We start from the raw sequence: 23,181 nt of genomic DNA on the forward strand, positions 1-23,181 counted from the left end.
AGAATACCCCTTCACCATGTCATCCAATACTGGCCAGAGCTCTCCGTCTATCTGGACGAAAGAGGTTTCCCCATCCTGGTCAGTTTGAGGAGGGAGACAGAACAAACCACCCACGTGTATGGAGCCCGCCCCTCCCACCAGCATATCCATGATTATATGAAATAAGCGAAACCCGGTGTGCACTAATAAATCAAAGCCAAAACTAGATATCTTCCTAAACATATATTAAGATAAAACACAAGCCTAACACAGCGGTCCTAAAGAACCCACATAGACCGTCCCTGAGTCAACCAACACCACAATATCATATACATAAAAGTGCGGTAGTAAATAAAATAGGTTCCATAATCCGCCCTCTCCTTTCCCAAAGAGACTCCTTCAGAGCAAATTATGAGCTCTCTCCGTATCTTAGGGCCCGTTTCCACTAGGAGCAGTGCAATGCGGCTACATAGCCGCATCGCACCGCAGGTGTGCTGAAACACATGCACGGCAATGGGAGTTTCCACTGCGTGCATGTTGTGCGGAGCGGTGCGATCCAAGAATCTGCAGCATGCTGCAGATTCTCGCACGGCCGCATCCGCCCACTGCCGCGTCCCATCTCCTAAATTGGCTTTTGCTACGTAGGCGCATTCGCATCACTTTGTAGTGGAAACCGGCCCTAAGGCAGCGACACTAGGTCTCCGCCACCCCGCTCCATAACAATGGCTGCAGCAAGGTAAGCAGCAAAGGAGGCCGTAGGACCTCAGCAATCAATGTGTCAGAGTGTGACGTTCCAGAAGTCCCACATGGTCTAAAGGAGTCTGCTTCCAATCCACAGCCATAAAATAATCCCGACCCGCATGCCGCTCCCCTCTTCCCTCCAGAGAAACAGTCCAACCCACCACAAGTTATACTAAGGTGCTAGGCACAGCAGAAATATGGTTGACCAACAAGCATATTACCATTGTCACGGCAGTATGCAGACTGGGTAGATATGCAGCAATACAATCAAGCGACTGTGCTCATAAATAAAACATTGCCAAATATATTTATAGTTCACTCTTTTAATGAGAGATCAAACAGAACAGTCTCTTAAAAGGCCCGTGCACCCCATAGTCCTGCAAGAAAAAGTAAAATACATGGGTCAATGCAATAAACAGCGATCAATTTGTAGAAGTATGCTTTTAACAAGCATGTGTGTGGGTCATTGCTGTGAGCACCTTGGGGTTGGGCATAGTCTCAGGGCAGGCTCACATGACCATCCAAGGCATGTATATGAAGTGGTAAGAATAGGGGGAACAATCTCCATCAGGGAAAATTTGAAAAGGGCAAGGAGGTCATCACACAACATAAGGGGAGCAAAACAGGCCAGATCATAACACAGGGAGTCTCACTACCAGAGCACCGGGGGAGAGAATACCAACAGTATTTCCGAAGGAGTTGTGTGGCTTTCATCTGTATCACAAACCTAATTGACACCGGGGGACACAATTGTAGGAAATCGCAGGTTGCAATGGGAGACCAAGTGCAAGTTATTCCTGTGAGCTTCACAAGTTATTCCTGTGATCTTCTCTGGCGTCTCGGACATTGTGGTCTGGTAAAATCGAAAGAATCAGGATTCCAATTTGGGACCTCCATCTGCTGTATGTCCAAAACTCTAAAAAAAAAAACAAAAACAAAAAAACACAGGTAGGTCTCTCAGGTGTCTCAGGGTGAAAGAATGGTTCCCCCTCTGTGCCTGTAAATGGAAGGAAAAGTCCCAGTGATAAGTCGTCCCAGCCTTTTGTAGAGCTGATAGAACTGGTTTGAGTGCACGTCTCTGGGCAAGGGTAGATGGTGCCAGGTCCTGATAGTGTTATAGAGGCCCCATCAAAGTCCACGGTACCAGTGACTTGAGCTGCCCCCATGATCCTTTCCTTAGTGCCGAAATCATGTACTCTACAAATAACATCTCTGGGTGGATCCAATCCTCTTGGTGTCGAGGCGAGGGAACAATGTAGCCGGTCTAGCTTCAGAGGATGATCTGCTACCCTGTGGAGCAAGCCATTGAAGATGCCCCCGAGAGTAGGCTGGAGGTCTTCTAATCTTGTGGTCTCGGGTAGTCCCCTAACCCAAATGTTGTTTCGGCAATTCCTAATCTGTAGGTCTTCAAACTGGGTTCTCATGTACAGTGCTGCCCATAATTATTCATACCCCTGTCAAATTGTGATTTAAAGTAACTTTTATCCAACCAGCAAGCTATTTTTTTTGATGGGGAATGACATAGGTGTCTCCCAAAAGATAGTAAGACAATGTACAAGAGGCATTATTATGGGGAAAAAAAATTCTCAGCTTTTATTTATATTTGAGCAAAAAATGTCCAGTCCAAAATTATTCATACCCTTCACAAACTGTCACAGTCTGTGAGAAAATCCAAAGTTCTATACCATTCCAAATAGTCCAAGCTGTTCTAAAACATCCGAATTACCATGATTCATTGGACACAGCTGTTTTATTTATCAAATAAACAGGTGAAAAAAAGCAGCTCTCTGCAGTTGGATTGTGGACAGTCATGGCTAAGACAAAGGAGCTCAGTGAGGTCCTGTGGCTGCGTATTGTGGCTGCGTATTGTGGCTGCTCACAAGTCAGGAAAGGGCTACAATGCCATTTCTAACTGTTTTCAAGTTCCTGTGGCTACAGTGCAAAGGATTATTAAAAAATACAAGTTCCGGGAGGAGCTTACCATGAGGGAGTGAACGTGTGGAGCTCTGATCTCTGGCCTCGGTGAATCCCCTGCGTCCGCGGGTGTGAGATGACGCTGCCGATTCTGTACCCCTTGAGAGTGCCTCTGGAGCCTGCCCCAGCTCGGTGAGCCACCGGCACATGCGGAAAAGCAATCCGCGGAGGTAGCGGTGGACACGGGCAGAGAAGCGGAGGGGAGCCGGAGAGAGGGAAGTCTCCGCAAGGATGTGACGTCATATCCGCCCGGAACTCCAACTGGCGTGGTGGCGCAGTGAAGGAGAGGGGACGCCGAGAGCGGCGCACGGAGAACTCGGCAGACAGCCCAACCAGCCCGGGCAGAGAGGTACACTTGGTAGAGGAGTGGGGGAGCGCTGGGAACGGCGCACGGAGACCCCGGCAGACAGCCTTATCAGTCTGGGCAGAGAGGCACACCTGGCAGAGGAGTGGGGAAGCGCTGGGAACGGCGCACGGTGACCCCGGCAGACAGCTACATCAGTCCGGACAGAGAGGTACACCTGGCAGAGGAGAGAGGAAGTGCTGGGATAAGCACAGGAGGATCTCGTCACACTGTGTTTTGTAGAGGGAGACGGTGGCCCTTAAGGTCAAGGCTCTTGGATCCTGTGGGCTGTAAAGAAAGTGACCTCAGGGATACTGGCAGTGTGATTGAGGGCGATACTGGGAGCAGTGACTGGGTGCCAGCAGCCTAATATTAAAGGAAGATGGTGAAGGATAAGGAGAGAGAGAAGGAGAAGAAGAAGAACCCAGATAAAAGGGACGACAACCCCAGTTCAGAAATCGGTGAGCAAATATTTTGCAACAGCAGATAAAACACAGATGGAAGTGGCAGACAATACTCTTTCGCTATCAATGGCCATCTCCCCGGGCTCAGGATCGAAACGGGGAGGCAGCCTGGAAGAAATATGGAGGTGTTTAAGGGCCCTACCTACAAGATCGGACCTAGAGGCACAGACAGAAAAGATTACGGATCTTATGTGAACTGAAATCCTGGAGATCAAAGAGGGAATAACTAACATGGAAGCAAAGATGGAAATTATGGAAGAACAAGTGGTGAAATTGCAGGCGGAGGCAAATACTTTAAAGAAGACAGGTGAGAAACAAAGACGTGTTAATATCTCCCTTAAGTATGATATGGGTGATGTCCAAAACTGGGAGAGACGTAACAACTTGAGAGTAAAGGGGATCCCTGAGACGGTGGGGGGGGGGGGGGGAGGACATTATTACCTGTTTGCAAACTATCTTTAATGGGGTATTGGGCCGGCCAGAGGACGCTACAATTAAATTTGAACGTGTACATCGGGCTCTGAGGGCCGTTTCAAGGGATAAGGACTCACCACGGGACATAATCTGTAGATTTCATAACTTTAAGGATAAGGAAAATATCTCCGCAGCATTAAGGCAGAAGGGGCCACAGAAATGGAGTTTATTATTACGGTTTACCAGGATCTTTCTTTTTACACATTGATGCAGCGTAGGGCCCTTAAACCACTGTTAGCAGTTTAACAGCAGAAAAAAGTACCCTACAAGTGGGGATTCCCGTTTGCTTTGATTATTATGCTGGACCGCAAGACATTGACATTGAGATTCCCGGAGGAACTGCCAGATATTTGTAAAGAATTATCTATTCCAGACCTAAATATGTCCCTGGATCCACGAATGGATACATCTAAGGGAAGAACAACGATATCCTTGAAAACTTACAAAAGAAGTAAAGAGATACTGTGCAGGGCACAGCTTGTGGACGCTTGGCGCGTGTGTAACCCTACGGTGAAGGATTATACATATTATTCCCAGATGCATAAGTGCCACACCAGGATAGATTATGTCCTGGAGTCGCACGATATACTTTCTGTAGTAAGTGGCTCAGAAATAGGCCCCATAACATTGTCAGACCACGCTCCAGTAATAGTGAAATTTGAGTGGGGAGAAAAAATAAAAGGGACCTATGACGTGGCGATTAAATAATTACTGAGAGATGAGGGGATTGTACAAAAGATGAGGGGATTGTACAAAAGATGAGAGATGAATTGGATTTTTACTTTTCGACAAATTCCAGGGGTGAGGCGTCCCAAATGACGGTATGGGAGGCCCACAAATGCTATATTAGGGGTATATTGATACAGGAGGGGACTAGAAAAAAGAAGGAACGCGATAGGAATATAAAAAATGCGTTGGAAAATATAAAAAGATTGGAACAACAGCATAAGGGGGAGAATATGGAAGAGTGCTGGGAGGAATTAGAGAGGGAAAGAGAGCACCTGAGGGCATTGTTGTTCCAAGGGGTTAAAAATATGGCATTAAGATGCAAACGTTCCTTCTATGAATATGGGAATAAGAGTAGTGCTATGCTAGTGAGGGCCCTAAAAAAACAGCAGAGGAGTAATTATATCCCCTGCATAAAAGATAAAAAGTCAAGAGTAGTTTATGAGCTGGGAGAAATAACCCGGGTCTTTAGGGAATATTATTAGGGACTGTACAACCTGAAAATGGAGACATCACCAGGAGAGAGAGAGGAGAGAAGAGAGGAAATAAGAAGTTATATAGAGGAAAGTGGAATGGCCAGATTGTCAGAGGAAGACGCCTCATCCTTGGAAGGTCAGATACAGGTGGAAGAAATTAAAATAGCAATAAAACAAATGCCACTAGGTAAAGTGCCGGGCCCGGATGGGCTACCAATGGAATACTATGCGAGGTTTAGTGAACAATTGGCGGGATATTTAGCTGAAGCATTCAATGGAATGACCAAGGGTGAGGGAGAGGGCGACGGATTTACGCCCCGTATGCTGGAGTCCTACATCTCACTTCTGCACAAGGAGGGAAAGGACCCAATGCAGTGCCAAAGTTTTAGACCAATAGCACTACTGAATGTAGATATTAAAATCTTCGCAAAAATGTTGGCCAATAGGCTGGCACCACTTATGAATCAGTTGGTATACCCAGACCAGGTGGGGTTTATGGGGGGGGGGGGCGGGAGGCAAGGGACGGCACTACCCACACCCTTGATTTGGCATGCTGGACTAGGGCCCACTCCAACCTTGTTGTATTTTTGTCAACAGATGCTGAGAAAGCGTTTGACAGGGTGGAGTGGGCCTACATAGAAGGGGTGTTAAAACATGTGGGGCTACAAGAAAATATAAGTGCAAGAAAAATGGGTTTATATTCCTTTCCAAATGCAAGGATAAGGGTTAATGGGGTAGTCTCGGACCCTTTTGAAATTAAAAATGGGACGAGACAGGACTGCCCCCTGTCCCCGCTGGTATTTGCCCTATCATTGGAACCATTCTTGTGTAGGGTGAGGGCGGACTCCAGCATACGGGGCCTGGAAATCGGGGGACAGATGCATAAAGTATCAGCGTATACAGATGACATGTTATTTTATCTCAGAGATCCACAGAGGTCATTACCTAGCCTGATGAGAGAACTCGATAAAGTGGGGAGGCTGTCCAATATGAAGATCAATTTTGACAAAAGTACAATAATCGCTTGGGGGGTGAGAGGGGAACAAAGGGAAGAATTGATTCGGAATTTCCCATTTAAATGGCAGAACAGGATGATGAGGTACCTGGGAGTAAAGATAGGTTTTGACTTAAAAGATATAGTAAATGATAACTATTTCCCCATACTGGAAAGGATAAAACAGGACTTGTAGGCTTGGTATCGGCCATGTTTCTCCTGGTTTGGTAGAATATCCATCATAAAGATGAATGTCCTCCCTCGTTTTCTCTACCTGTTCCAGGCTTTACCAGTTCCAATACCTCCTCCCTTTTTTCGCCATCTGAAAAGTATTATTGGTCGATTTATAGAAAGAGGTCGGAAAACTCGAGTGAGCTATAGGCTACAGACGATGGAGAGGGAGAAAGGAGGTCTGGCGGTTCCTGATTTTAAAAAATATGCTGAGGCCTCGGTACTGGTTCGAATAATAGATTGGAACAGGAACTGGGAGGAGAAGAGGTGGGTAACGGTAGAGGAGGAAATGATAGGGAACCCGATAGGTAACCTCCCCTGGATTCAGGAGAAAAGTGGGCTAGAGGTAATGAAAAAGGGGACTGAATTGGTGAGACACACACTGAAAATTTTAGAAAAGTGGAGGAAGAATGTAGGTGTGTCACCCTGGCCTACCCCCATGATTCTTATTTTTGGGAATATAAAATTCCCAGCGGGAATGGATCTTCTTAAATACCCACACTGGAAGGGGACACAGGGGCTGAAAGTTGGTAATATAATAGATGGCGCAGAATGGACCCCGATTCAGGAACTGTTGGACACAGGGGAAGGGGGATATATGGATGAATGGAAATATGCCCAGATAAAATCTTTTGTGAGAAATCAAGGGTCCAAGGAGGCACTAAGTAGAGACCTAACCCCATTCGAGGAAATGTGTAGAGGGAGAGGGCAAAATAAGGGAATGCTGTCAAGGGTATATAAGAGCCTCAAGGAGAGTGAGGACCACACAAGAAGTTTGAGAGAGAAGTGGGAAAAAGATCTGGGCAAAGTATTCACAGAGGCACAGTGGAAAAAAAGTATTAACGTTTGCTAGTAGATCAGCAATGCCCACAAGAGGACAGGAAGCAGGATATAAGATCTTTGCAAGGTGGTATTATACGCCGGACAGATTGGGTAGAATGTTCCCAGGTGCCTCATCAATGTGTTGGAGATTTGGGGAGGAGAGAGGAGACATCATTCACATTTTCTGGGGATGTAAAGAACTGGGGGGTTTTGGTCAGAGGTTAGGGGTATAATAAAGCAGATAACCGGGGTAGAGACACGGGAGGACTCCGCGTTTTTTCTGCTACATAGTAATAGATGGTCAGTTAAAAAATACAAAAACTCCTTGTTGAAATCCCTGATTAACGCCTCAAGAATACTGGTAGCAAGACATTGGAAATCCACCCAGAGCCCAACAATTCAGGAATGGTTTAAAGAAGTGGTAGAAACGCAGAGAATGGAGGAATTAACTAGTTTTGTTAAGGGCGAAGGGGACCTATATGAGAAGAAATGGTCTCAATGGGAGGTGTTTAAGAGGGAAGGGGAATATGAGGGTTGGTGAGGGGAAAGTGACCAGGAGGGGGGGGCCCATAAGGGGTTCAGTGACAAAAGAAAGTGAGGGGTGGAGTAGAGAAGTGAGGAAGAGGGGAGAGTGAAAATGAAGGAAAAACAAAGAGGACCAGTATAGGAATGAAAGAGGAGTGAGTATGAATGATGGATGAGAGTATGGTACGCATGTGGGTAATGTATGAGTGCTAGAGTTAATAAGATGATGAATCTAAGAAACTAAGGCGTGGATATGCTCTTTTCTCTTTTCTTTGCTTTTAAGGGGGTGGTAAGAGCAGATTGTTGATCTGTAAAAATTAATAAGATATGTACATGAGGATAAAAGGGAATATCCCTGTTGAAGATTTTATGAGCGAATTTTGTATAAATTTTGTATAATTGGAATGATATAAATAAAGATATATATAAAAAAAAAATACAAGTTCTGCACTGTGGAAAATCTCAGATGACGTGGTCGGAAGCCAAAAGTAACACCTGTGAAAAATCCAAGTATCACCACTAAGGTCATCCAAGTGAATCTGGGCTCTGCTGGTGGCAATGTCTCAAGGCAGACACTGCACACTGCTGGGTTCCACGGATGCAGACCAAGGAGAACGCCACTTCTCCAGATAAGGCACACAAAAGCTCACTTGGCCTTTGCAAATGCTCATCTGGACAAAGAAGACGACTTCTGGTCTTCTGTGTTATGGTCAGATGAAACAAAAATGAAATTGTTTGGTCACAATGATGTTTCCTTCATTTGGCGTACAAAAGGAGAAGCCTTCAACCCAAAGAACACCATCCCCACTGTCAAACATGGTGGTGGGAACATAATGCTTTGGGGGTGTTTTTCAGCCAATGGACCAGGGAAACGACTAATCACAGTAAACAGCACTATGAAAAAGAGCAATACATGAGGATTCTCAACGACAACATCAGGCAGTCTGCAAAGAAACTTGGCTTTGGGCACCATTGGACATTTCAGCATGACTAAGACCCAAAACACACAGCAAAAGTGGTGAAAAATGTTTAGCAGATGACAACAATGTTTCGGAGTGGCCCAGCCAGAGTCCTGACTTGATTCCAAATGAGAATCTGTGGAGGAAGCGAAAGATCAGGGCGATGGCAAGAAGACCCTCCAACCTGAAAGATTTGGAGCTCATTGCTAAAGATGAAGGGGCAAAAATACCTGTAGAGACATGCAAAAAGCTGGTCTGCAATTATAGGAAGCATTTCCTTTCTGTAATAGCCAATAAAGGCTTTTCTATTGATTATTGAGAAGGGTATGAATAATTTTGGACTGGACACTTTTTGCTCAAATGGAAATAAAAGCTGAGAAATGTTTTTTTTTTCCACAATAATGCCTCATGTACATCGTCTTATTCTTCCTATGTCAACTGAGAAAGTTCGGGATGGCCCGGGAGCTTATGTCAAACTTCTATACCGCCACAATAGAATCTGTCATCTGCTCATCCATACTGGTATGGCAGTGTTCTCCCCAGAATTTTTTTCCAGCCGGGTGGCATGAAAAAGTAGCCGGGTGGCATGAAAAAGTAGCCGGGTGGGGCGAGTTGAAAATGCAGGGCAACTGTGCTTACAGCATAGAAGGAGGTGAGCCAATGACAGCCGGGTGGTCACCAAATTTAGCCGGGTGGAGCACACGGCTAAAAGAGCCTGGGGAGAACACTGTATGGTACGCTGGTTCCTCGAACAGCGACAGATACAAGATACAGAGAGTCATCAGGTGTGAAAGAAATTCACATTATTAATCTCCTCCATTTTGTGTTGCCTACCTCCATTTTGTGAATTCTTAGTTTTAACATAGGATAGAAAAACATGTTTTGCTTAGTATAGTGTTTTGAAGAAAAGTGACCTCTCAGCTTCTCACGCAACGAGCACATGATTGCTATCAGGGGTTCAAGACTTTACACACCCTGAGCTGGACCCTCTGATAGCAGATGACAAACAACTTGCTACCTGGACTACATGCTCTGATTGCTGATTGGACACTATATGCTTAGCAACAAAATGTGATTGGTTTGAAGCTTTGTTCAAAAGATATAAATTGCCACTGTTGTCAGATGCAATTTGGTACACCATATGCTAAGTGACTGTTATTTTACATCACTTCATTGTAATACCCTTGCTTAAGCAATAAAAGCATGTATACTTTTTATCTTTGAACAACTGATTCATTGTTGATTTATTTTTCCACAACATTATTGGTGCCGTTCGAAACCCGGGAGTTGAACATATTCTCTGACGGAAGCTGTGGGAGAAGAGATTAGGACGAGAGACACCCAAAAGTGTCCACAATAAAGGTAAAGAGCTATCTCTTGCTAAGGCTGTCTCTTGTTCTAAAAACCCGTCCCTTTTCTGTCTAAAGGATAGAAGTACAACTTCTAAGAACCCTGAATCAGTTGTGTAAGTAATATACACTAATCCGCTCTCCTGTTATGTGTTTTTGTCTTTCAAAACCATTCTTTCTCTAAACGTCACTAATATTGGCTTGTGTAAGGGTGGAAGGATAACACTTATCTGTAACACCAGCTGTTGATAAGAATGTCCTGATACTATTGCAAAAGCCTGTGTCTATGAATATTACAGGAACTGTTAGTACCTCTTTGCTAGATCTTGAAGTAGTAACAGGGAAAGTAGTATTTGTAATATTATCCGTGCTGTTTATCATTTGGCTCTTTTGGAAAATTTGGAAAGATCGAAAGCAAGGATACCCAGTGTGGGATTTTCCTTGACAGCCACTGCCATAAGCTACGAGGCTGTGTATTGAGAGAAAGGGTAAGAGTCCCTTCCATCACTGTTCTGGGAACTGGGGGAAACAATCGCAGCAGATAAAGCTGTGGGTTAGGTCCCTTTTCTTGCTTACTAGGTAAGGAAGTAAGTAGAAGTCCTCTCCTTTTGCTTAAAATTATGGGGAATAACCATGGCAATTTAGGGTCTGACAAATCATCAGCCCATGGAAATGGACGTCCAAGGTTTCCTCCTCCCACTCCACAGGAGGAGATGAACAAGCTATATGGCAAGTGGGTTAGTAAATATTTGCCCAAATGGCAAAAGCTAACTAGGGAAATGGAGATGGGTATCTCAAGAGGGGGAACATATGAGCAAACCCGATGGGCTTGCTTGTATAAAAACTGTAAAACAGAAATGACAGAGCCAAATGAAAAGGCAGCATGGAGTAGGTGGGTTATGGAATCTCATAACAAACAGAAAGGGAGCAAAGGTATTTTCCCAGTAACTGAGATAGACAGGGCAGGACAGGCACAGAAAGGGAGAGACATACTAGATGAGGAGGGTGAAGAATCTGCTTTTGATTTAGAAAACAATGCAGTGTCTAATTGATTTTTTGGAACCCAGCACAGGGATTAGTGATCCAAGTGCTCGGCGTAGCCCTATCCATCCTGGGGCCATTCCAAAACAACAACAACTACTTATCCCTGATCTGCCACCGCCCTCTTATATAGCACCTGCAGATATAGCCAGTGCCCCAATATATACACAACGCACCACACCACTTCTGATCCTTGGAGGGAAGTATCCACTCCAGGGGGAGGAAAGATGTTGTGTGGAGTAAAGAAGGGGAGCTTCTAATCTCCCCCAAAATAGACCAAAGGGAAGTGGATGAGATGTATGGTACTCATCTGCTCTCACAAGCCCCTGCCTACCCTGTCAGAGAACAAGTTATAGCAGGCCAAGCTGGTCGGCCCGATAGAAGAATTACTCAACATGTTCCATGGACACCTGGAGAGGTGAAGGGCTTCCTTTCATCAATCTCAAAACCACGAACCAACCCACGTGGCTTTTCAAAAGAACTATATAACATTACAGTTAGTTACAACCCCACCTGGAGAGACATACTGCAACTTATGAGGGTAGTAGCTGGAGAAATAGACACAGCTGCTATCTGTACTAAACTTACCCTCCCACTAAAGCCCACGGAGGCAGAGAACCTCCCTGAAAGGGCCTTACAGTATGTTACCCAAATTAAACATGGAATAGGGAACATCTTCCCTCCACAATCCTGGGTAAGGGTGAAATTATTGGGTCGGTTGATGCTGTGGGACTTGGTGGAAGGACTATCCCACTGGAAGAAACAGTGGAAACTCCTGTCACCATAGGCCAATATATACTTCCCTCTCCTTTGTCCTCAGTGATTCCGTTCCCTGCAATTTACTGGGAAGGGATGCATTGATGAAATTAAAAGCTAACATTAAATACACAGAGCATGGGCCTGTAGTATCTACATCAGTTGGATCAGAAGAACATAATATTTTGGAGAGTCTGATCCCACTGATGGCGGTCCGAAGTCAACTTGAAACAGACATCCCTCATGAGTTGAGGGACGTTCCACAAGAAGTCTGGGCTACAAAAGGTGGACCAGTGGGCCTGATAAAACAGGCAGACCCAGTGGTCATCAAGCTCAGGACAGGAGTCAAATTACCAAGGGTCCCTCAATATCCCCTTAGTATAAAACAAATGAATGGAGTAAGAGATCAAATTAAATCCTTTGTGGACCAAGGGATCTTGGTCCCCACAAAGTCGCCAGTAAACTCGCCCCTTTACCCCATTCCTAAACCAGGCCAACCTGAAAAGTTCCACTTAATACATGACCTACGGGCAGTTAACAAAATTATCCAGGAGGATGCTCCAATGGTGCCAAATCCTCATACCATCCTTGGGGAAATCCCTCCGGATGCCTCATATTTTTCAGTTCTGGATTTGGTGGATGCATTCTTCTGCATAAAGGTCCACCCCGATTCCCAGTATCTGTTTGCATTCAGTTTTGAGGGAAAACAGTATACGTGGACAAGGCTGCCTCAGGGGATGGTTTCCTCTCCATCTGAATTTGGTCAGGTGATGAAACAAGTTCTGGATAGGTGGTACCCACCAGTAGGGGTCAGTGTTGTACAATTTGTTGATGACCTTTTACTGGCAGCCCCCTCCAGAGAGAGTCATGTGTTGAAGCAACAGCCTCTCTGTTGTGTCATTTGTATGCTGAGGGATGTAAAGTATCTCCTAGCAAATTACAGTTCTGCCAGAAAAGGGTCACCTTTGTAGGTCACTGCATTTCTCAGGGTACAAAACACATAACTACTGACAGAATTTCTGTCATACAAAGAGCTCCATATCCTCAAAGTGCTAAGCAGATCAGAGCCTTTTTGGGACTGGTTGGATATTGTAGAACTTGGATTCCTAATATGTCTTTACTGGCCGCTCCCTTATATGCTCTGACTGCTAAGAGTGGACGATTGGAGCTCACGAGTGAAGACAAACAGGCAGTGGACAGTCTGAAAGCAGCTATACTTACTGCACCTGCACTAGCTCTCCCCAACTATGCAAAGCCATTCTACCTGTTCTGCCATGAACAGGATGGACAGGCTTCAGGAGTCCTAACTCAGAAACATGGAGGTAAACAGAGGCCAGTAGGCTATTTTAGCACAAAACTAGATTCTGTCATCTCAGCTGCAGCTACCTGTGTAAAGTCGGTGGCTGCTGCTGCGGTGTTAGTGGAAAAAACAGCTGATATTGTTCTAGGCAACCAGCTGTTTCTAATGGTTCCACATGCTGTACAAGCAGTTTTGCACAGCTTAACCACCAAACACCTTTCTGCTGCCAGACTGACCAAGTATGAAATTTCTCTTTTAGTGCCATCAAACATTGTGATAGTAAGGTGCAATGTACTGAATCCAGCAACTCTTTTGCCACTCCAGATATGCGATGATTATCAGGACCCAGAGCATGATTGTGAGCAAATAATAGAGCAATTTTATGCTCCTCCCAATCCTGTTATGGATGAACCTATACCACATGCTGAAATGACCCTCTATGTAGATGGGTCAAGACGGCAAAAACTAGAAGGAGGATTTGCTGCTGGACTAGCCATAGCAGATGATACGTCTGTGGTTTATTCTGAATCCCTTGATCCTCAATTCACTTTATTGTCATTGTGTAACACAACTAAATTACTTTTTCATGACAACCCCACGGTGCATATAGGGAACATAGTGATAGTAACAAGGAAGAGAAGAAATTATACAAGTATGCCAGGTATTACAGATGTTTAAACAATTTGTACACAGTTATTTATTTCAGAGAGGATTCAGAGTTTATCAAGTTTATGGCGGATGGGAAAAGCTGTCTTTCCGTCTGTTTGTGTGTGTTCGGATCAGGGGCGTAGCAATAGGCCCTGCAGCGCCTGCGCCCGCGGGGGCGGGGGGGGCCCGCCCCCCCCCCCCCCCTGGGGCCCGCTCGGGGCCGTTTTTTGGGGGCTGGAGGGGTGGCAGCATGAGGGGAAAGCCTTGCCCACAGTCGGCGGGCAGAGGGGAAGTTCCCCCCTCTCACTCACCTCTGGGCTCTCCCCTCTGCGCTCCCCTCCAGCTAGTTAGTGTGTGGGCAAAGGCCAGTGGGCAGCGAGCGGCGGGCAGATACATACCTTCTTCCGTGCGTTCCATCGGAGACTTCTCGCTCTAGCGGCTGACGTCACTTCCGCTTCCGGAAGTGACGTCAGCCGCTAGAGCGAGAAGGCGGCGATGGAACGCAAGGAAGAAGGTATGTATCTGCCCGCCGCTCGCTGCCCACTGGCCTTTGCCCACACACTAACTAGCTGGAGGGGAGCGCAGAGGGGAGAGCCCCGAGGTGAGTGAGAGGGGGGGGGGACTTCCCCTCTCCCCGCCGACTGTTGGCAAGGTTTTCCCCTCATGCTGCCACCCCTCCAGCACCCAAAAACCGGCCACGAGCGGGCCCCAGGGGGGAGGGGGCCCGCTCTGAAAATCTGCAGGGGGGCCCGGTGGGGCCTAGTTACGCCCCTGGTTCGGATTGATCTAAAACGTTTACCTGATGGAAGGAGCTAAAACAGGGCATTTCCAGGGTGAGTGTTGTCCTTGATAATGTTTTTGGCCCTTCTCAAGCTGCGAGTATTATACAAAAGTTCCAGTGATGGTAGTTCAGTGCCAATAATGGCTTCTGCTGTTTTAACAACTCGCTGCAGGGCTTCTCTAGTAGCCTTCGTGCAGCTGTTGTACCAGGTCGTCATGCAATTGGTCAGAACGCTTTCTATAGTGCATCTGTAGAAATTAACCAGCAGCTTCTGTGGGAGGTTAGCGCTCCTTAGTTTTCTCAGAAAGTAGAGGCGTTGTTGTGCTTTGCCAGTTAGAGCTAAAGCAATGTCAGCCCAGGACAGGTTCTCTGCGATGGTGGTTTTCCAAAAATTTGAAGCTGGAAACTCTCTCCACAGCCTCTGCATTGATCATTAGCGGTAGGGGAGTAGTCTTTTTGGTGGTCCTAAAGTCCAGAATAATTTCTTTGGTCTTCTTTGTATTTAATAACAGGTTGTTAATGTCGCACCATGCAGTCAGGTTCCTTACTTCTTCTCTGTATGCAGCTTCCTCATTGTCTGATATAAGCCCAATGACAGTCGTATCATCTGCAAACTTAACAATTACGTTTGAGGTATGGATAGGCTGGCAGTCATGGATGAAAAGTGCATAGAGGAGAGGGCTTAATACACAGCCCTGTGGCACGCCAGTGCTCAGGGTAAGGGTGGAGGATGTCTGTTTTCCTAGTCTGACAGTTTGAGGGCGATTAGTAAGGAAGTCCAATAACCAAGTACATATGGAGGGAGCAAGACCTAGTGCATGGAGTTTGTTGGTCAGCTGGCTAGGTACAATGGTGTTAAATGCTGAGCTGTAGTCAACAAAGCACATCCTAACATAAGAGTTGGGCTTTTCCAGGTGTGAGAGGGCAGCATGGAGAGCTACACAGATGGCATCCTCAGTCGATCTATTTGTTCGGTAAGCAAACTGGTGTTGATCTAGATTTGCTGGGATGGAGGCCTTGATGTGTGTGGCTACCAGTCGTTCAAAGCACTTGGCGATGACAGGGGTTAGAGCAACTGGTCGATAATCATTAAGACAGGTTATCCTAGGATTTTTTGGGACTGGCACAATGGTTGTAGATTTAAGGCATGATGGAACTACACCCAAGGACAGAGAGAGGTTGAATATTTGTGTAAAAACTTTCGCTAGTTGACCAGCACAGGCCTGGAGCACATGTCCTTGCACACCATCAGGACCTACAGCTTTCCTGGTGTTGATATTTGTGAGTGCTTGCTGCACTTCATGCATGTGAAGGATTAATGGCTGTGAGTCTGTAGTGGGCCCAAAGTTGACTGGAGGCCGATTGTTGTCTTTTTCAAATCTAGCAAAGAAGTTGTTAAGTTCCTCTGCTAGGCTGGGGATGTTATTGTCCAGTGTATATTGAGTGCTATTCTTTTTGTAATCTGTGAATAGTTGAATGCTTTGCCACATCCTCCTTGGGTTTGAGTCATTTTCAAAGTTTTCCTCAATCCTTTGTTTGTATTTAAGTTTTGCATTTTGTATGCCTTTTTTCAGACTTGCTCTGGCTGAAGAATATGCGTCTTTGTCCTGTATTTTAAAAGCTTTGTTTCTATTCTTTAGAAGTCCCTTGAGTTCTTTTGTTATCCATGGTTTATGATTTGGGTAAACCGTAATTCTTTTGTTGACAGTGATGGTGTCCACACAGAAATTAACATATGACAATACAGAGGAAGTACTCATCTCCAGGTCTGTTTCAGGAAAGAAAATATCCCAATCCGTATTTTCAAAGCAATCTTGGAGCTGAGAGACGGCAGTCTCAGGCCAGACTTTAACAGACTTGCTAATTGGTTTAGCAGTGTTGATAATGGCTTTGTATGCGGGAATAAGAAACAAAGATAGATGGTCAGACTGTCCCAGTGGGGGGCGTTGGGTGATCTTATAGGCACTTTTTATGTTTGTATAGACATGATCCAAGGTGTTTTCTCCTCTGGTTTTACAGTCCACATGCTGATAAAATCTGGGAAATACCTTCTTAAGATTTGCTTGGTTAAAATCTCCAGCAATGATGAAAATTGCATCAGGGTGTAAATTCTGTTGCTTACTAATGATATCAAACAGTTGTTTATTTGCTGACTTAGTATTGGCATGAGGTGGAATGTATACTGCCATAATTATAACTGTATGTTCCCTGGGTAGGTAAAACGGTCGACATCTCAGCATTAAATATTCCACATCAGGTGAACAAGACTTGTTGATTATGGTTACGTTAGTGCACCAAGCATTATTGATATAAACACATAGTCCTCCACCTGTTTTCTTGCCAGAATCATGCGTTCGATCAGCACGGTGAAGCGTGTGACCTGCAAGCTTAACTGCAGCGTCTGGTATGGAGGGGTCCAGCCATGTCTCTGAAAAAATCAAAAGGCAACAGTCTCTCATAGTTTTATACGTGGAGATATCCAGTCGGAGCTCATCCATTTTATTTGCGAGGGATCTCACATTTGCAAGCAGTGCGCTAGGAAGAGGGGTTTTATGTGGAGTAGCTCTCAGTCTAGTTAGCAGTCCTGATCGCTTACCTCTCTTTTGTTTCCTCTTGCTTCGCTTTCTGCCCCGTCTATTTCCGAGGATAGCACTGGTTAACGAAAGACCCGGTGATCTAAGAATCTCCTGCGGTATTGATTCCGTGTTAAAGTAATCTCCTGTGCTGCTTGATCCGATCTGTAGAAGCTCCTGGCGTTTGTAGTGGATGCTGGCCTTTGCTTGTGAGGCGGTGAAGGCATATATTCTGCCCAAAGTGCAGAGTTGCTTGCCCTAATCAAGGCATGCGAGTTGGCAAAAGGGAAAGTAGTTAATATTTATACAGATTCAAAATTTGTCCATGGATGTTGCCATGAATTTGGCATGCTATGGAAGCACAGGAACTTTTTCACTTCAAGTGGGAAAACAGTTAAGCATGCAGACCTGATTAGAGATCTGCTTGAAAAAATACAGCTTCCAAAAGCCATAGCTGTAATCAAATGCCAAGCACATCAAAGAGCACATGACCTAGTTACTATGGGCAACAACAGAGCAGATGAAGCTCCAAAGAGAGCTGCATTCCTGGTTTGTAAAGAGTCACAAAAGGGTGAAGAAAACATTTCCATGGATACCCTCAAAACCCTGCAAAAACAGGCAGGTTTTGAGGCCCATAGGAAGTGGCAAAATAAAGGATGTAAAGTGGAAAATAATGTTTGGAAACATGAGGATGGTAGATTGTGTACCCCTCCAACTTTATACCCACTTTTAGCAAATGTGGCGCATCTTCCATCTCATGTTTCCAAAGGGGGGATGATTTCTATGATTAATAAATTCTGGTTTGCACCAGGTTTCCAGCAGTATGCAACAGAATACTGCAAAAAGTGTATGATCTGTGCCAAATTCAATCCAGGTAAATTAACTAAGGTACCCGCCAAAAATCTTGTAAAACCTGATTATCCTTTTCAGAGATTACAAATAGATTACATACAGTTGCCCAAATATAGCACATATGAATATGTTTTAGTATGTATAGACATGTTTTCTTCCTGGATTGAAGGTTGGCCTGTTACTAAGGCAACAGCTGCAGTAACTGCTAAGAAACTTTTATCTGAAATTGTGTGCAGATATGGGTTACCTGAAACTATAGAGTCTGATAGGGGAAGTCATTTTACCGGACAGGTATTTGCAGAAATGCTAAAGGGATTACAGATTGAGCAACACTTGCATACTCCTTACCACCCACAGTCATCAGGAAAGGTTGAGAGCGCAAATGGGATTCTCAAGAACAGGGTAGCTAAAATCTGTGAGCAAACAAACCTTACTTGGGTACAAGCTTTACCCCTGGCATTGTTCGCTATGAGGCATACCCCAAGGGGAGCACATGGTCTTTCACCTTTTGAGATATTGTTTGGTAGATCACCTTTAACAGGACTGTTTTTTCCTCAAGAACTACATGGACAATATGCATCTTTAACTGACTATGTTATTCAGCTTCATAAACAACTATCTAAATTGCATGGACACGTTTTTTGTTCTTTGCCAGATCCAGAGGCCACAGCCGGAACACATCATCTGCAGCCTGGAGACTGGGTGCTGATTAAAAGACATGTGAGAAAACACCTGCAGGCCAGATTTGATGGTCCATATCAAGTTCTGCTGACTATACCTACCTCTGTTAAAGTGGAAGGGAAGCCTAACTGGATACATGCCTCCCACTGCAAGAAGTTAACGTCAGAGGACATTCCGGTCACAGACTTGAACCAATAAAAGAGGTGGGGTGGCTCTGGACGAAGAGGACTCATCCGGATAACAGAAAATGTTTCTCTACTCGTTGTCCTGTTTGTTTTTTGCCCAATCCAGGTGGTAGGAAGATGGCAGACGAACTCTGTCTGGCTGCTGCATCAACAATCAGCCAAACAACTGAATGCCACTGACTGTTGGATCTGCTCCCATGTTCCAGTGAACCACAAAGGCATCCCTTTAATTGGTGTCCCCATATCGATGAATGACCTAAACCTTACAGATTATAGTTACACTGTGGCAGTAGATACAAATCATACATTCCATAATGCTCTCACAGACCAAGGGACATATTTAGAAATAGCAGGGCTACTGACACCACCCACTATGTGTGTAGGGCCTATGTTTATAAATCATACATCTAAGGTGGGGAACATGACATTATATTTGCCAAAAGTATATGTAGGTGAGACTTATTGTGAAAATGCTACTTTAAAGTTTTACATGCAGTACAAGGGAAAACACTGTGACAGGGTAAATGATGATTGCAATAGATATTGTTGGTGTGGATCAATGAATGCTTTATGTGCCCCCAGATGTGCATGTCTTTTTGATGGAGATGATGATGATGTGAACAAGTCTGCCCAACCAAGGTGCACGGTAATATGGCATGGTTTCAGCGCTGGCTGGGGTATCATGGTATGACTATTCCCAGGATATTAAAGCAAGGCCTATATTATATATGTGAGAATAGGGCATATTCATGGCTTCCTATGGGAGCTTGGGGAAATTGTACTATAGGAAGGGTTGTGCCCGCTATCAGACCACGTTTGAATATTACATTAGATGATGATAAAATCCCCAATAGAAACAGAAATAAGATGGAACTGTTTTCTAATGCAGATAAAGCATGGATGTGGTTTCCTGTATGGACAGGATGGGGAATAGAACTAGAAAATAGATTTAATAAATATGCCAGTATTATGGATGGAATAATTAATGAAACCACTAACTCCATCTATGCCATAAGGAATTAGCTCAAGTTAGAAGAGTGGCGCTGCAGAATCGTTGGGCTTTAAATTACTTGCTAGCAGTGGAAGGGGGAACCTGTGCCATCATAGGTAAGGAATGTTGCACCTGGATCGAGGACTCACATGACCCGGTCGAGGCGCATCTGAATAAAGTAAAGGAATTGCAGCAAAAAGCCAGAGATATATCCAAGGAAGGATGGAATCCTTTCTCTTGGATGGGATCTATTGGTTTAATAATTTGCTCTCTGATTTGTTGAAGCCCATAGTTGTGATAGGAATAATCCTCATGCTCTTGATTGCTTGGAAATTAATGTGTTGTGTTTCTCATTGCAGTAAAAAGGTGGAGTCATCCACCTAGATCTGATGACCTACAGCGAAGAGCTGACCGTCTGTTTAGTTCAGCTCGACTGCCCACTAGGGCTGCACGATTTTAGGTAAAAATTGAAATTGCGATTTTTCTCTCAAAAATTGCGATTTCGATTTTTTCCCGATTTTCCCGATCATGCTCCAGTGGCCAGGAGTGCTTTGCTCATGCACAGTAGCAATTATTAGTTACCGCGCAAGTGCAAAACGCTACTGGTCACGAGAATGTGATAGGGGAGGCGAGTGACATGTGGCTGCACATGCAGTGTTCAGAGAGGAAAAAAGCAGTGCGGAATGACTACAAGTGACAAGAACAATTTAAGGGGCTGGAAGAAGCCCCAGGTAAGTAACTGGCAATTTTCCTTTAACAGTTAAAGTGTCCTTTAAAGGTCTAACTACTTTTCTGCTGATTTAACAATGAAACTAGCAGCTGTCAAAGGCCAGAGTGTCTCTCACTAATCACTCTGTGCCTCTGTCTGCTGATGCCATGGGTGAGTCTGTGGTCATCTGTACACTGGCTTACCCCGGAGCTCATGGATCTCACCCAGGCGGCCTGCCCAGGTAAATGGCTCTGGGGAGAACACTGCGCTTGTATCTGGCCCCGCTGTGCTCGGATTGGCCAGAAGCAGTGAATATGCATTAGGGTTAATGAGCGGGGGGCGGATCCACTGCTCGCTCGAGTGGATCCGCCCCCCGCTCATTAACACTACTGCATATTCACTGCTCTGGCCAATCCGCGCACAGCGGGGCCAGATAAAAGCATACAGACAGCGGGGAAAAAACCGAGGATACTGACGATCACTAGATCGTCTTGTCACAAACCGCGGTTTCGGTTTTAAACCGAAAAACAGTGCAGCCCTACAGCCCACCTCCTCGGGTGGCCCCTCCATGATTAGGGAGCTGGGTGGAGGACATCAACTCTTCTAAAGGGTCCCACAGATGTACCGCTGCAGTTTGAGCACCGCTCTTAGAAGAGTTAATGCCATGCTGTGATTTCACCTGGATTACTCCGGAGCCGTTCTTGTGCTGTGGTACACCTCTGGATTGCTTTGGTCATCAGAATTATTTAGTTAAATAGAAGAATATATTATATATATATGTGTGTGTGTGTGTGTGTGTGTGTGTGTGTGTGTGTGTGTGTGTGTGTGTGCGCGTGCGTGCGTGCGTGCGTGCGTCTTGCATGCAAATAAAGATGTGTGAATGTCTTGGATTATAAATCTGTGGGTACTGATAAAATCAGTGAGACATTTTGTGGAGATGTGATTGTATTGTCAATATACCCAGTATTTGCACAATAATAATGCATGCTGGGGGCATTTCAATCGCGTATCCTGGTCTTGCGTTACATTATCAGTGTACAGACCAGTAAATAATAAAGTAAGGAGATAAGGCACCACAATATTAATAATAAGTGATAATATTATCAAAAGGGTGAGGTAATGTGAAAGAAATTCACATTATTCATCTCCTCCATTTTGTGTTGCCTACCTCCATTTTGTGAATTCTTAGTTTTAACATAGGATAGAAAAACACGTTTTGCTTAGTATAGTGTTTTGAAGAAAAGTGGCCTCTCAGCTTCTCACGCAACGAGCACATGATTGCTATCAGGGGTTCAAGACTTTACACACCCTGAGCTGGACCCTCTGATAGCAGATGACAAACAACTTGCTACCTGGACTAGGTGCTCTGATTGCTGATTGGACACTATATGCTTAGCAACAAAATGTGATTGGTTTGAAGCTTTGTTCAAAAGATATAAATTGCCACTGTTGTCAGATGCAATTTGGTACTTACACCATATGCTAAGTGACTGTTATTTTACGTCACTTCATTGTAATACCCTTGCTTAAGCAATAAAAGCATGTATACTTTTTATCTTTGAACAACTGATTCATTGTTGATTTATTTTTCCACGACATAGGTCAGCAGAGAGAATCATAGGGAAACCTCTCCCCCCGCTTGACCGCCTCTTCTACTCCAGACTGCTATCCAGAGCACAAAGAATTGCAACTGATCCGTCACATCCAGGCCACCGCTACTTTAGACGGCTCCCATTGGGGAAGAGACTTCGGGTCATATCCACCAAGACAGCTAGGCACAAGAACACCTTCTTCCCCTCGGCTGTCAACCTTCTGAACTCTATTAAGTGGCTCCCACCCTAGGCCTGCAGTCAGATCGACTGCTCTGATAGAATGGTGGTCCGTCCCCAGCCTCCAGCGTCACAGTGTTAAGCTGCTCAGTTCTGTACTGACAAGAATGATTGTCTTTATTTATTATGTCTGTTCTGTCTCAATCTGTAGTTTTCACTCTGTCAAAGCAAATTGTCTCCCTCCTGAGCTGTGTTTACATCTTCTATGCCAACCCCAATTCCGGGCACGACTTGGGTCGTGCTTGGCGAATAAAAAAAAAAAAACTTTTCTTTCTTTCTCTTTTGGGAGACACCTATGTCGTAATTTCCCGTAAAAAAAAAATTAATAATAATTACTTGCTGGTTGAATAGAACGCTAACTCAAATTTTCCCAAGGGTAGGAATAATTATGGGCAGCACTGTAGGTGTCCAGAACCTGCTGCTGATCACTTCTTTCCTTCAGGCATGCCACCTCCGTGTGTAGAGTCTCTACCTCAGCTTCCTGACACGGGCTGTGCAGCCACCGCAATGTCGGACCTCACAGTAGCAATCTCGGTCTTCGTTCGGAGTTGCATAACAAGCTTAGTAGGCATCCCTCTCAAAAAGGCCCATAGTTTGTCTAGTGCAGGAGATGTTCCCGAAGTACTCGGGGGACAAGCTGTAGCTTCACCAGAGGCCGGAGCGGTAGCCATTTTGGATGATGTGCTCCTCGTTGTCGGGGGGGGGGGGGGGGGAGTTAAATAAGTCCTCTAGCCTGGTTCTGAGGCTCGCTGTGTTGCTCTTCGTCGTTAACTTTCGT

General features: G+C 45.0%; 1 protein-coding gene and 1 long non-coding RNA gene across 2 annotated transcripts in view; one reads left to right on the top strand and one right to left on the bottom strand.

Moving 5' to 3' along the window:
• Positions 1-23,181, bottom strand: part of JMJD6 (jumonji domain containing 6, arginine demethylase and lysine hydroxylase) — a 293,711-nt gene that overhangs the window by 158,750 nt on the left and 111,780 nt on the right. The window lies entirely within an intron of this gene.
• Positions 9,993-22,670, top strand: LOC137540830 (uncharacterized). The gene is made up of 3 exons (XR_011025057.1): positions 9,993-10,070; positions 18,664-20,325; positions 22,176-22,670. It is a non-coding gene; the product is annotated as an uncharacterized lncRNA (long non-coding RNA).

The sequence above is a fragment of the Hyperolius riggenbachi genome, chromosome 12, assembly GCF_040937935.1.
Source record: "Hyperolius riggenbachi isolate aHypRig1 chromosome 12, aHypRig1.pri, whole genome shotgun sequence".
In the NCBI taxonomy this organism is placed as follows: Eukaryota; Metazoa; Chordata; class Amphibia; order Anura; family Hyperoliidae; genus Hyperolius; species Hyperolius riggenbachi.